The 16,363-nt window shown below is 31.0% G+C and overlaps 1 protein-coding gene across 3 annotated transcripts in view; it reads right to left on the reverse strand.

Annotated features, from left to right (window-relative positions):
* Positions 1–16,363, reverse strand: part of LOC129000766 (uncharacterized) — a 461,656-nt gene that overhangs the window by 307,681 nt on the left and 137,612 nt on the right. For all 3 annotated transcript variants that reach the window (XM_054427757.1, XM_054427755.1, XM_054427756.1), the window contains exon 2: positions 5,526–5,557. The gene's annotated coding sequence lies outside the window, so the exon portion shown is untranslated. The remainder of the gene's footprint in view (positions 1–5,525; positions 5,558–16,363) is intronic.

The following is a 16,363-nucleotide window of genomic DNA, read 5'->3' on the forward strand; positions in this document are numbered from 1 at the left end:
ATGGAATTAGTACATTTTTCCATTTTCATGATAAAACAAAAAGCAACAATTTATATTTTTAGGCCAAAATGTTATAGTTTTGATTGTATAACGCATTCAAAGTTCTTCCCTTCTGGGAACCCTACCAGGAAAAGATATATTGGGCCCGTGACTTTTGAATACATTTCTAATATTTTATGTTCGAAAAATAAGTGTTAATTTAAAAGCATATGTCATTTATTGGTCCAGGGTTCTACCCTAGTTACGATTTGATACGTTTTCCATTGATAAATTTTCACTTTTCAATTTTGACAAAAAAAAAAAAAATTCACCGTATCCTTAAACTATTGTCCCAAATCGTAAACTTTTAATTCATCGTTAAGAATTCACTATAAAACACAATCGTCAAGAACTAGAGGCCAAAGAAGGCCACTGCAGATGATTAAGAGTCAATTATAAAACTAATTAAACTTTTCCTTTTACCAACTGAAAATACGGATCGAAAGATTAAGTGTTTTAAGCACTTTAATACTTTTTACTGAGAAAAGAAAAGATAAATTGTTACTGTCAGACGTTATTGTTTAAAATCATCCTACCTCTAATAAGTAATTTAATTACTATTTACTTCGTGTTTGATAAATGAAATGCCTAGAAATGACGTTTATTACAGAGGTAATTAACGAATATCCGATTTTAATTATCTTTTAAAATTAAGTGTACTTGGAAACTACATCCCGTTTCCATATATAATAATAATGTTATTTAAAAAACTGTAAAAGTCAATCAGGCCTTTTATATTTTATAATTATGACTTCAATTTCAACACGTAATTATGAGATTGTAATTATATTTTTTTGTGATTTATTTTCATTAAATATGGTTACTATTTTTACTGAATTTAGAAATTTATTTATTTACGTTTAATCTTTTTTCGTTTAACACAAACAAATTGTGTTTATGGTCAGTAATTAATAGCTGTTGTTTACAAAAAGCTTTCCTCATGAAAACCAATGGGATCAATAAACGTTTAAATATGGGAAAAATCATTGATAATTCATTTGTTAAGTCTATTGATAATTTGTTTTACGTAAACCTAAAATTATATATAAGGACAATTGCTTATTGACGCAAAATATAAATTGCCAGCCAATATTTTGCAGCATTGTTATGATCTATGGTGATACGTTTTACAGCAGTAGTAAAACGAGATGGATGATTTGAGCGTATTTTAGTATTTTACGACGCGTAATAAAACATCAATGTTGATTTCTAATTTCTAGCAAACCGTCATGTCCAAAATTAAGGAACGATAGGATCGATAACAGACAAAAGGTATTTTCGTATCTTGATTGGAGTATTATTAAATAAAATAACAAACACACACTTTGGAAAATGTTAACCCCTTTCTTCGCAAGATGACCATGTGTAAATACTGTATGACATCTCTATTAAGATGATAACAGTTCCAGCAATTGGCTGTTGTAATTAATTAATAAATCAGAATAATTTAAATGTTCCAATGCTAATCATGTGGAGAATCAAATTTTAACAAAACTGTATCCTTCTCATTAATGAAATTGTGCAACCTGGAAACAACATGTCAATTTTGAATTCTACCAGAAGGTACTGAACTCATTTAAAACTACTCTATTAAAAATAACAATTCTATGAAAAGCCAGTAAAAGAAACACTTTGGCGTATTTCTTAAGAAAGAAGTAATTTAAAAAGTAATTTTCTTTAAAAGAACAGTTTACTTCGCAGTAATATTCTGACCTGACAAACATAACACTGACGGTGAACCAATGAATAAACCCTCTTACACATATTACAAACTACCCACTGCAAAGACACTCATAAAATATGTTTTAATGAAGTTCTAACCCTTGTTTTACGCAGTCAATCAAGGAATCGCAGTTTAAAAAGCTGTTGTATTTTGAGCAATTTTATCTTTGATACCACGTATTCATGAAGTGCCTTTTATGGGTTGAAAATTTTAAAACAATATCTTCAACCATATTACAAGTGTACCTTTAATACGTACATTTTTCAAAAATTATAGTACATAATCTCCATAATATTAAACATAATGCAAAACAAATGTTTCCGAAACGCATCGTTCATGCGAACACACGAAAGAATAGTGAAAAGCCGTTCTCACAAGAAAACCGGACGTGGCTTTGAAAAGGCCAATTTGTGGAGATACATTAGGGCGAACTTTTTTGCCTGGAGTTTGCCGTAGCTCGGAGGCCTTTACCATCAAATAAGCTGTTCAGAAAATTGTAGGAAAGATTGGTTTTTACACGCATTGTCGTGTTTTGGCTTTTGCATTTTCTATTGTATTAATTCCAGATGAACAAGAATAAGAATGCGTTATTGCCGTTACACTGGTTTACATGCATGGCACAGTCGAGGAAATGTCTTAGAACTAAGGTGTTGACAAAGGTTTAATTTAACATAATTTATGAAGTATATTTCTTTGTACGGACGCAGGTATACTATTTTTAACGTAGAACAGTTAAAACATCTTATTCTATATGGTAACATTTGAATATAACAATAAAACTAGTAGCTATGGTGCTGTATCGACACTGTCTAAATATAATATTGCAGCGGTTTCGTGTGTTGTAATGTATACATTTTCATTCGCGTCTGTTTTACTAAAACTATTTCTTGCAAATACAAAGTCTAACATATCATTGTTTGTACAGTTAAAATATTAGCCTCTATAAATAATGGTTTACTGTGTGTACTAAAATCAACATTGTAAATTTTCTATGATTGTTTTTGCATTAACAATTTTTTTTTTTTTAATTACTACCTCCCGTACAATTGTTCCATAACTGAGATAGGAATGTATATGTGCAAAATAAATGCATTTCAAGGTTTTCTACACTGTTCTTTAGTATGCTTATCATAAATATTCCTTTGTTAAGTTTTTTAGCTGTATAATTAATATGGACTTTCAACATTAATTTAGATTCTATAAAAACTCCTAAAGATTTTACAAAACTTTTATTAATGTTTTGAAAGGTATATACATAAATGCCTCACTTAAACGTTTATTTTTTCATTAGTCTCGATAGTAGGGTGGTAGTATAAGAATACAGTCTTCTTACAGTCAATTACATTTCCGTGCTTAAGTAAACAGTATTCAACAAACTAAATGTAATAACACCGGTCTTAAAAACAACATGAAAATGTATCATTTCCAAATGTATACGTAATTTGACCTTTGCAGAGTTGACAGAGAATTGTTTGAAGTTTGAAGTGATATTAAATAGTACAAGATTGAAGTAAGATGAAGTTATCTCACGCCCTCTGGTGAAGTTGAGAAGTCAGTTAGAGATGCGACTTCAGAGGCAGTTAACTTTAGGGTTATTCATCTAGCCAACTGGCCTCAATCATACTTCTCAAAGTTTAATGTACATCTGCTTGAATCTTCTAACTATTCTGGCTTAGATTGAAGGTCTTTGTATTTCATTCACTAATACTACTATGGTTTCGGTTTCAAAATATGAATTCAGCTAACCAATATTTAAATTCAAGCCGGTAATTTTATTTTGTTTGTATTAGATCGCCATTATTAAGAGGTTTGTTTATTAATTGCATGGCTTTCGTTTAAACTTTCAATATTTTTAAGTATTGCATTTTACAGAAAGAATATCAAGATTCCTCTAATAACAATTGAAATATATAGAGGGTGTCCGGTCATAAGTGTTAAATAACCTTATATGATAAACTACATGATAACGGTGTTTGATACCTATTAGAGGTTCCTAACTCAAAGAGTAAGAGAATAAAAGATAAATTAAGATATTTTAAAAATAATGGTAGTTTTTATGAAAAACCCCTTATACTTCTATGTAAGAATGACCTGTATTGTTAAAATAAAGGTCATTTTTGAAATTCTCACAAATTATCAATAAAAATAATATTTGAACAATGTGATGTTGAATGGGGTTCTATTGAAGTTACATGGTATAAGTTAAAAATCTTAACGGAGACAAAAATGTAATAAGTATTAAAATCCTTTTCTAAGTTGGCAGAGCTGAAGGTTTCGAACATTATAAAAAAAACCTCCTCATAAAATATCCTTTAAAATAACTTTTTATTTCACATTGCACTGAATGTCATGCATCGTTGTGAAAAAACATGCTCTTCCTAAAACAGATAATTTGAAGAATAATGAACTTAACCATCAATTAGCTAATTAAAATTGCAATACAATTTATAATTATTGAGATTACTTTATATGTAAATTACTTTGTAGACTTCCCTTTGCCAATTATTTTAAAATGTGTGTACTTTTAATGTTGTAACAGAGCAATGAACTTAGCACAAACACCTTTTAAATAGTTATCGTGAATTTTTTAACTTATATTTTTTAATATATAAAAAATTAAAAACATTTAAAGTCAGTTGATTACCGTAATCATACTGTAGTTAAAATCTCCTAATTCATCATTTGAACTCTATATGGTTTGTGAAAATTGTGTCCGTCTTCAAATAACTGGAAGTTACGTAAGTTAAACTCCTAGAAGCTAGACTCACACTTAATTTTTATTTTCTGATTGCATACGGAGTCCACAATTTAATGTTGTCCTACATGTTTCACTCTCAATTGGTCTTATTTAACCTCATTAAATTTGCATACGCCAGGTAAATCTGATATAAAACAATACATTTGATACATCGTTTTTCAAAATTTTTAGAATATTAATAGTTAGGGTTAAATTGTATATGTTAGTTTAAAAAAAAATTGATACATAGGTTTTTCAACAATTATAGGATTCATAGTTAGGGTATATTACCTTTACCTCTAAAAAAATATATATAGTAAAATGAAAATTAACAATCGAAACCATCAAGACTGATATGTTTCTCATTTTAGTTTTTACTTTTAATACTGATGTTACTAAAACCACATATTACTGCACATTTTTATAAGAATTACCTATAAATAAAGCCTTAGAGAAATCTTTTACATAATTCACCCACCACGACCCCTGAGAGATCAATAACAAGTTCACTTTCCCTGTTTTACAACCACGAGTCACTTTACGCTGATGATAAACAAGCTTTTATTTTCCCATGGAGATAACCCATCACATTACTGGCAATTGTTTTCTTTGTAAATAACCAACGCTTTTCACCACATAGGCCGTACAAACAATATCTTTGTAATACACTCTTCTAGGTTTTATATTTAGTTATTGTTACGGTACACGTAGATCAACATGTGCATGCAAAATGTAATAAACATTTTTTTGTCTAAAAATTCGTCTAAAATGATTGTGATATTTTAATTTTACTACGTTTTAAATAAAACGAATGATACGGTAAAATACAATTACTACGTAATTTATCATATTATTTTATAAATTAATATACTTAATGCATAATAAGGATAACTTTACCCGCTTAGATTGAAACAAATTGACAATTGGCGGTAAATAAAGATTTAACAGTCCACAACAGAAACAGTTAACAACATTATAACAATACGCATCAACTTAAATGTTAGATTGATTATATTTTTATCTTACCTTAAATTTCCTCCTGATCGAGACATCTAATTCTGCAACAAAACAAGATATTGTTAGAGAAAATTTGTGAAAATAGAAATAGTCTACAAACAAGTAATACATTTTTAGTTTAATAAACCTAGTTTTCATAAGGTAAATCGAAGGCTCTGAGACCCATAGCTATCAGTATCCATAAAGTTATTTCATGATTAAAAAAAAAACTACTTTTAAATTTCAAGTAAACCATACACTATTTACTTGAACAGTTTCAAACTACTTAGAATATGTAACGGAAGATAAATTATTACTAGCTATTTAGTGATGATTATAAAGCGTTGGTTTAGCGTGAAATGTAATAATTTCTGTACAAAATACACTTTGCATCATACAACAACTTTTGACAAAACATAACTAAAAATATTTAAAAATAGAACCCCCATATCAGTTGATTCAAATTTCAAATGACTCTCCCTAGTAACGTTAGTACTAGATTTTCTGAGGTACAATAAGTAAAGTTTAGGTTCACATAGGATATTGTATTAACACAGATAGTGTAAAAAAGTTACACTTTCCCATCACAGGGAATTTTTCTAAGGGGCTCGTCATTATAAAATTAGATGTTTGATTAAACTTACAAACTTGATAGTGATTTTTAAGAGATACAATTCAAGGGTCTTTGGTTTTCACTACATTTGGAAGTAAAATAACAAATAAATAAATAAATAATAAGCCAAAACGTCTAAGACTATGGATGTTACTTAGAGATCCTTCTTGGTACAAATCAAAAGTAAAATTGATATAAAGTACATTTAATAAACTTTCACCAGAACGTACGTTACTGGTAAGTGCCCTGGATATTTGCATTTTACCTACCAAGACATAAAAACAACTAAAAACTTATAATTTTTAAATACTACAAAAGCTGCACAACTATCCAGATGAGTTATGTGAAGGAAACACTGATATTCTTAATTAAGGCCAGACATTAATCAAGGGGTAAGATACATGGGCGGCTTGCCGCGGGATCCTCATCAATTTTGGAGGGAAAATTCAGTCAGTTGCTTTACTTAAATAAACTGCACCTACTTCTTTATATTATACTAATGGACTAATAACAACTTAATATCAGCCATGTCGCTATTAATTTACAATTTAAATTTAACTCATCATTCAAATAAAGTGTTAAATACAGTAGAACCTCTTTAATCCGAACCCCCGTAATCTGAACGTCCAGTAATCCGAACCCCTCATTGCTGTACTCTATACACAGTACAGCAGTTCTTTATTGTATACGGTACTGTATTTAATTTACATTACTGTTTATTCATCATGTTTACTACTGTATTAAATGAACACTGTATTTTACTTTATAAAACATTTTTTCACTTTTCCCAAAATAATGTTGATCAATTTTAGCCATGTTTTAGCTATTGTTATGTAAAAACAACAATATGTTCTGTAATCCGAACTATTCAATAGTCCGAACTACTCCTGGTCCCAATTAGTTCGGATTAAAGAGTTTCTACTGTATTTAAAAATGTTTAGGATGAATGTTAAATATTAAATCTTTCGTGCACTCGATGGAGTCAAAGTACAAGAACTCTACAAATTGTAAATACAATTAAGGCGCTGAAATAGTAAGTAGATTTTAAAAGGTAAAAATGTGTCCTTGATTTTTGAACCAAACTGCACAAACGGTTGTAGATTTTTTGTAACTCGTAGCTAACGATAACATAGCATATTCAAAATGTTAGGTATTTTTGCCCACGTAAAACTTGTATTATTTTTTAAAATAAACCTTCAGCATTTCTTTCTTAGTAATGCATACATGCATTTTGGAACAATAGACTAAATAAAACAAAAGAAATATTTTAGCTGATTGTTACTAAAATAAACATAAAAAATGGTTAACAAGTACAGTATTATACGTGCAATAAAGGTTTACTGATAAACTTTTAATTTGAGACAAATCGAATTAATTTTATAAAATTTTTATTTTATTTATTACACTCTAGATCGAATTAAGCGCCTCGTCGATGTTTCAGACTAAAAATGCAATTACTTTCGTTTGGCCGTTCCTTAAACTGACAGACATCTGACAAGTATTCGTAATTAAATTGAAACAAAAAGAAACTTCGGGCCTTGTTCAAGTATCTTTGGGGATTTATTTGGTGGGTAAAAGATGAAATAAAATTTAACAAAACAAATGTTTTAGGACTGATACTCGTGTTATAATATCAACACTAATGGGTATTTAGTTTAAAGTATCAAAATATAATGTGTTGAAGCAATTTATTGAAAATTACAGTAAAATTGGTGTTTGGGTTTACAAACAAAGCGGGTATTGGTTTACCTTAAAAAAACATTTGGACGGAGTAGCTCTTTGAAGTTATTATCCTTTACTAGTACAGAATCCAAAATACATTATAAACATACTTCAAAAACCTTTCATTAGCAGTTAAATCATCCAATCACAAATCGAGATAAAGATTAACACATTTGAGTTAACGAGTGCTTCAGCGGCAGGAACGCATGTTTAGTTGTGGCGCCTTACGACCAGAGCATACAATACTACAGCAGCATATCAATTGCAGCTATTCATTGAAGGCGATACCTTTGCGCTACCAATCGCGTTACATGGGCGACTGCTTGATTATCTCCATTGAGTATACATGTACCCTATCACGTTTAATATATTTCTTCTTCTTATTGTCGTACCAATGATAATTTGTCTTTTCACCATTATCACAAATATTATTTTAGTGCCATTGAAAAGTTACTAGCAAAAAGTTGACTTTTATTACGAACAGCGTTTCATAATTATTATCATTATCAATAGAGATTGGGACGCCGTATTTAACTCTAATATGAGTGAAGAATGTTTAGATTTCTTTTTAAAAATACTGAAAATTCACCCTGTTTTCATACTTTAGAGATTAATTTTAGAGGAAAGAAAATTTAAAAATTATTTTATTTGTATTTTTTTACACGATTAAGTAATTTTACTCCCACGAATCAAAATAGTAATACTATACTGAATATTCACAATAATAATGTTGATACATTTTTATAGGTAGCAGCAACGAACTGAATGATACTTTACATAAAGTCACACAAAGAACTAATAAAAGGTATGCCAATTTTGTGGTAATCATGTTATTTTATTTATTTTCGTGACGTAATAATTGTATAAGCTTCATTTTCGTGACGTAATAATTGTATAAGCTTCTCCTAACCATACACACTCATAGAATATACAATATATACAATACATACAATATAAACAATATTATACAACATATACATACAATATACAACATCTCAAGTTATCATACAATATGTAATAATTACTGTTTTACAAAACCTACATTATTCATGTACCTTGAACAGATATGTGTAAATAATTAAAATTTAAGCTAATGCAATAATTTCCATTTATTGTCCAGAATGTGTTATTTTTTTTTTTTTTTTCATTCGAACAACGACAAAATGATATTTAAAAAACTGTAATATTTACTAGGATTGCCAAAGTCAGTTAGAAAAAAATTCAATGGATATAACGATCTTTGCCTCTATTTGAATTAGTTTATATACTATTATTGTTCCTGTTTATTTATTTCTGATTTCTGGCATTGAATTAATTGTTCACTTATTTTCAATTTAGATACTTATATTCTTGTGTTTAATGTTTGCCACACTTTTGTTGAAGTTGTCTTTGTATGCATGATTCTTATCACCATTATGGAATGAATTGCCTGTATTATCGTAGCACGTAAAGGATTATAGTTTATATAGATTAGTACACCTTTGTAAACTTATATATATCTTTCCATTTCACCCCAAACAGTTTGCAAAATCCGAAACATATTTTGCAATATTCTCAAAGTGATTTATTCCATCGTAAATTATATTTGTAAGTAAATCAATATAGACCGAAATTGGAGTATTTCAAGTGGAAACACATTTCTGTCGCACAGATGATGTTTATATTGTGTTAGTTCCGCGTGTGTTCACAACCGCTCTCCGAGTGCCCAAAGGCAAGACATCACATCGCATTCAATTATACGTCACTGCATCTCTTTAGGTGTGTTCATCCTAGTATCTTCATTTTCGATTAGGCTATTTTAACTTTTTTTAATTTTAGTCATTCGTGACAGAGGAAAATTATTAATAATGTGTTTTTTACGTGTTACCATTTCTATTTACGTTTGTTCGTTATTATTTCTTCCGTTTACTCTACTGCAACTCAAACTGTTTTATGTTAAAATAAAAATAAAAGTGCTTTACCTTCAAACCTTTACAAAATTCAGCATTTTGAAAACTTCTCACTACGAATACAATAGCACAGTTGCAGTAGATGTTTCGATTTGTATGGTTTTACATATGGTTTTTCTACGTATTGTGAAGAGTAGGATAAAAGTAAATTATTGATTTCATGCCAAGAAAGGTTTGAAATTATGTTTCCGTGCGGGATTTCAGTACCTAATAAATCAACAACTATTTATTGAATGTTTAAAAACTTGAGGAAATCGAATCTGTAGAAAACCAAAATAGCTTAATCCCTATATAGGAAATTCGCTAAAACGTAGACCTACAATACTTACACTATTTCAGTTTGCAAAATCACCATGTTAAGTCTTATTTTCAACAAAATCTCAATAACACTAAACCTCATAGACAAATATGCAAATCAGCTGATCGGCAGAAATAAATAAAACAAGGATACCAACATAAAAGCTAGTTTTGTCGTTTAACATTGTTTCACAGTACTCGTTTTTAGGTTTGTGTTAAATAACACCTCGTAATTGACTACACAATAATTACGTATCTAAAAAAAAAATTACGTCATGGCATAAACTACGAAGAGTGGTAAGAACATACTCGTGCAATATAATCTTACTCTCTGTTATTTGTGGAAAACAATATATTTACCATTCAAAAGTAAAATTAAAACATCTAGATTTCTTCGCCAAAACGGGAAAGATAAGGAAAAAGAAATTAGTCCTTACAATAAACAAGGCAGAATACTGCTAAGCAACCAGACGTAAAATAATGCGATAACACTGACTGAGAGAAGAACATTAAGTTTAATTAGGTCTGGAAAGTGAACAAAACTAACAGACAGTTTACACAGAAACAAGCTTTTATTTATACAGGGTGTCCCGGAACTCTCTACCAATATTTTAGGGCATTGTTCCTGGGTAAGAAACATATCTAAATATCATATTTAAATTGTCCGGAAGTCCTTACTTACTCAGATAGCCGCCATTTTGTTTTTTTCACTTATTAATCTTTTTCTGAAGATTGGTTAAACATACGAAGTTGAAACTTTGCACAAACATTTATGACAACTAGACAAAGCTACAAAAAAATTATGACGATTTTTCAAATTCATAAAACAAAATGGCGGCTGTTTAAAGTTTTGTTTCTTAAATTACTCGAAAACCGTTGATTTTACAAAAATTTTACAAGGATAACTTTTTAAGGAAATTTTATAACAAATCGATCGACACCTTAATCTTTAAGATCGGACGAGTATTAACTGAGATATGACAGTTTTAGTGATACGTGACAGCTTTCAGCATGCGCTGCAACTAATATCCGGCGGTCACGTATCACTAAAACTGCCATACCTCAGTTAATACTCGTCCGATCTTAAAGATTAAGGTGTCGATCGATTTGTAATGAAATTGCCTTAAAACAGTTATACTTGTAAAATCAACGGTTTTCGAGTAATTTAAGAAACAAAACTTTAAACAGCCGCCATTTTGTTTTATGAATTTGAAAAATCGTCATAATTGTTTTGTAGCTTTGTCTAGTTGTCATAAATGTTTGTGCAAAGTTTCAACCTCGTATGTTTAACCAATCTTCAGAAAAAAATTAATAAGTGAAAAAAACAAAATGGCGGCTATCTGAGTAAGTAAGGACTTCCGGACAATTTAAATATGATATTTAGATATGTTTCTTACCCAGGAACAATGCCCTAAAATATTGGTAGAGAGTTCCGGGACACCCTGTAGAATGTCCTATCCATTAATTCTTGTTCTGAATGTCTTGTAATTCTACTCTAGTACTTGCCTTTTATTTGAGTTTTTACAGTATTTTTTTACACAAGAAAATTAAACTCAAACGGCTTTTTATAGACATTTTTGGATATGCTGTAGACTACGAATTACCAAATTAAAAATACCATAATCCTTTAGAATCGTAAAAATAATAACGGATTCAATAGTTAAAACAGTATATACTATGTACAATATAATATTAGTGAACCCCCCCCCCCCCCACAAGCTTGTAAGTTATATTCAACTGCAAAAACATAATTATACATAAAACATAATAAGTGGTAAAAAATTCTTGGTCTCAACTTAAGACACAATATTAACATGATATTCATGTCCATGAAAATTTAACTAGTTTAGTCTCTGATTTGGATGGATGCGCGTTAAATTGCATAATGCTAACGAATCATGGAACGAACGAGATATAAAGTTTTAGAATCTTAATTCCCTACAACTACGTACAAAACTATTGCATTTTAAACATCCACAGCTATTATTCAAATATTGAAAGGGAAATGAAAAAAATACGTATTAATGTATGATTTATTTTAGTTTACCAATTAGTTTTAATTAGAATTGAATTTTGTATTGTAAGGAAGTCAGTGCAGTGATTTACTATCTAAACTTCTAGTAATGGATATAAAAACGGGTCTCTGCTTCCGGATGATTGATATATCGGAGACACGTGTGTCAATTGGGTTAATGGAATTCGGTCAAGAGGGCGTCATTCTTAAACTGTCAACTTTAAGTGGTGGATTCACCCTTTATAACCTCCCTTATAGTTGAAAATTAGCTCGTTCGCCTTCATATTTAACCTTTAAATATGTTAATTTAATAATAACGTTAATTTTATTCTTAAAATAAAATAGCATTAGAGCACGCCAATGCAAAAAAACGAGAGAAATTAAAATTACAAACTTCTGCAGTGCAGAAAAATAAGAAAAAATAATCATAATAGTAGATTTACAGAAAACTATATCTTAATGGCCGTGAAGAATTAAATCTCACTGTAAATTGTGCTCAACACTATCACGATAACTATCATGAAATTAACATTGCGTGACGCTAATCGTTATGTTCTCAAGTGACGCATCCACGTGATGTATCAGTGCAGCCAACCTGATTTTGTTGCACTGAGGATGAATAACATTACGTAGCAATAACAATTGCCGTTTAAAACTTGCAGCAATCAGCACTTAATGTTTATTTAATTTGCCATTAAATAATGTTTATTAAAAAAAACTTAAGTATTTAAAATATTTTTCACTTTTTCACGATTTTCTAACATACAAAAATGCACTATTCATTCCTAAAACAACCATGTTTCAAAACTCCCTCTTAAACTCCATCAATTACTCTGACTTGACCAACAACCCTAAGTAAAGAAAGCAGACACCCTTTGAATGGACTTAACATACAGTATGGCCAACCGGAAGCGGCGCCACAAACCGGATGTTACGACCGCCAGTGTTCCCAACTTGAGCGATTTATATGCAAATGAGCCCCGCCATATTGTAAACACTGTGCACACCTGATTGCTTTATCAGCTGACTGTAGAAACACCCCTACTGGTCGGCGCTACTTATCTTTTCCCGTCTTACTTCTCGTAGTTAAAATAATACGTTTTAAATTTTATGTACATTTATATGCAAATTTAGTTTTGCTTCGGCTTAACTACTGTATTTGATTTTTGCGAATGATATTTGTAAGTCTTTTTTATTGTGAGGTATGTTTTTCTACAATATTTAAATAGGTTATTTAATGATTGAATTTTACACACTCTAAAGTGCAATAATGGTGAGGTACTGGTGCAAGTCACCCAAGACTAAATACATACTATAGTTCCCTTCATCCCCTTTTATGTTTTTTATGTTCCTTCTTCTATGTTACTTCTATGTTTTATGTTCTATCTAACATTGTCAATGTTTTTGGATACCGTGGTCGTGTATAACACCCCCGCTGCAGGAAACCTGCAGACTAAGCGAATTTCTATTTACCTGACTGGACTAAAATATTCTTTAAAAATTGTCAGATTTATTTCATATTTTAAAAAACATTAATTGTAGTGAGTGCTCAGGTTTGCTGATACAGGGAAGATATTGAAATGTGTTTTTATTGCAATGTTGATAGCTTAGTATTAAATAAACAAAACTTCCAAATTTGGTTAAAATATATCCATAAACAAGCAAACTACAACAGTTTATTTATTTATTTATTCTCCATAAGAATAACATGGGAATTTTATATTTACAACCAAATAAAATTTGGCAACCAAGGGAACTTTTATAGTGGAATCCGAACAGCATTTTTTTCCTTGGTATTAACGAGTTGGTCTAATTATCAGGATAGTACTGCGGATAGTCGTAGTACTTCATAATGCGGACGTTAACCCACACCAGGGAGTATCGTAGCCACAGTGCATGCCTATAATATCAACAAATCGTGACCTCCTAGTAGTTGTATTACAGGACGTCGCCACCGTCCCAGTCTTAAATTACATCTAAGCAATGTTAAATAATGTTTTCTTTTCGGACCAATAACATCATTAGTGTATGTTTATGATCAATACAAGGTCTTTTCAAGTATTCGTGTTTATATCTAAACCTACTCATGTTTTCAAAAGGAACCATGAGTCGACCGCACATTGTTAACCGCGGATGACCACACAGCTGATTCATCAACCGATCATCATCGCGACACCAGCTGATTGCAGCTGATTACTACGTCATCGTAGTGAGTGTGCGTGTGTGGGCAGACAGGAGGTGTGTGTGTGTGTAGGTTACTGGCCTTTACTCAGGTGGGAGTCACATTTGCAGCCAGCTTCACTCACCGATTTGTTGACCAACTTGTACCCGCTATTCCGGGAACGTGTGGGTATACGGTGGGAAGATTCGCGTATGTTATCCGTCACTTTCGTCTGTCGGTTTAAAGCAACTACTTTTAATATTAATTTGAAAAGATTTATTTAATCCCGTCTACTAACATTCTTTTCTAAAAACAAATCCTGGAAGACAATGACTAGTAAATATTTGGCCAAGATGTTTTTCCAGTGTGTAATGTTTTAAGTCCATCCATCAAATCTAAGGCCACTAGGCTTAAGTTCAAACCCTTTTTACACTCTACTAGGACTACAAAGTCGTGTAATTACAACAAACCAAAAATCACTGGGGATTGGCGGGATTTGAAACCGATACCTCGCGGTCCTGAGCCTTGCACTTTACTACTACCACGGATGGTTTCCGGTTCATTGAGAAAGTTTGAGGGATTTGTCTTTTAAAAAATCGTTAAATAGTAAATAATTTTTCATAGTGAATGATTTTAAAATTTTGGATGGACCAAACATATTGTATGCAAGGAAAAATCTCTGTAAAACCCATATTTTGTGCATTTAGAACTTTATTATGTGCATACGGAACGACAGTATATTTCCACAATCACACACTGTACTGTCGTATTTCAAGTAGCAATTTTGGATTTTTTCTTACCGTTACTTATAACTTATTTATTTATCTAAATATATAAAAGGCAAAGCCCTCACTGACTGACTCACTCACTCATCACTAATTCTCCCACTTCCCATTTACCTAGGAGGCTGAAATTCGGTACACCGATTCTTTGGGCATTAAATAGGAAAACTAAGTAGTTTTTATTCTGATCGGGCTTTCGGGCTCCACCCCAGTGGCTCTGGAGTTTCCCATGTTAACCTTATGATTTTTCATATTTAAAAGGAATTTCTTAACAGCTGTTTCAATTAAGCAAGTTGGTTCTGTTCTATGATGTTCAATGGCATTAAAGTTACAAGGATTACCAACAGGGTGCGGCACTATTATTTTTTTTAACTTATGACTACAGCTAATTTGCAACCAAAAGGTGAGTGAGCGTAGCGAACGAACTTCAACCTGGAAGCGAGTTAGCGTAGTGAACGAGCTAACCTGAAGGCAAGTGAGCAGAGCGAACGAGCTCCAACCCAAAGGTGAGTGAGCGTAGCGAACGAACTTCATCCAGGACCTGATTGAGCCATGCGACCGAGCTCACTTGTGAAGTTAAACGGGGCAAAGCCCGCGGGTTCAGCTAGTATAATATAAATTACAATGCAAAACGCATAAACAAACTGCAAAAAAAGCATTATTACAAGTACAACCATCCAACACAAATTTAGGTATACAGTACCTAAAACAACAACACGTAAAGTTTAGTCATACTAAAACTACATACTTTAAAAATTTATATCATCCTGGAAAGTTAAAAACCAGAAAGTTAATCTGAAGTAAACAAACTTTTTAACAAGATTGTGCTGCGAGTTTAGCGCCAAAATCAGCTGTTTCCCGCCAAAGCTGGCAGTGATCAATCACAGCTGGTAATGTGATTGGTAAACGGAGGATTGACAACAATGACACGCTGCCTCAGGGTCGTGTTTGAAACATTACTTTAAATGGAAGTATTACACTGAGATTTTCACTTATCTTTTAATTGAATGTTGAAACTTATTTTAATTTTTGTTCTGATTGTGAGATTGTAAAATCGATAGGATTTATTTTACTAAGGACTTGATAAGAATCAAGAAATAATTATGTTAATTCATCCTGTATATTATTTGTTATCGGTTAAGTAAATCCATCGACATATAAAACAAACGTTAGTTTTATATGTCGTGTAATATTACATGTCATTCATTCATCATTAACATTAATTTCTCTTTTATTTTGTATATTTTCTCTCACAATGTCTGTTAATGCCCCTGATAATGTATTATTAGTTATTTAATTTGTTTCTCCTTGTTAATGTGTTATTTTATCA

The sequence above is a fragment of the Macrosteles quadrilineatus genome, unplaced genomic scaffold (assembly GCF_028750875.1).
Source record: "Macrosteles quadrilineatus isolate MER2022 unplaced genomic scaffold, UCM_ALF_1.0 Scaffold_8__2_contigs__length_117827958, whole genome shotgun sequence".
NCBI classification, from domain to species: domain Eukaryota; kingdom Metazoa; phylum Arthropoda; class Insecta; order Hemiptera; family Cicadellidae; genus Macrosteles; species Macrosteles quadrilineatus.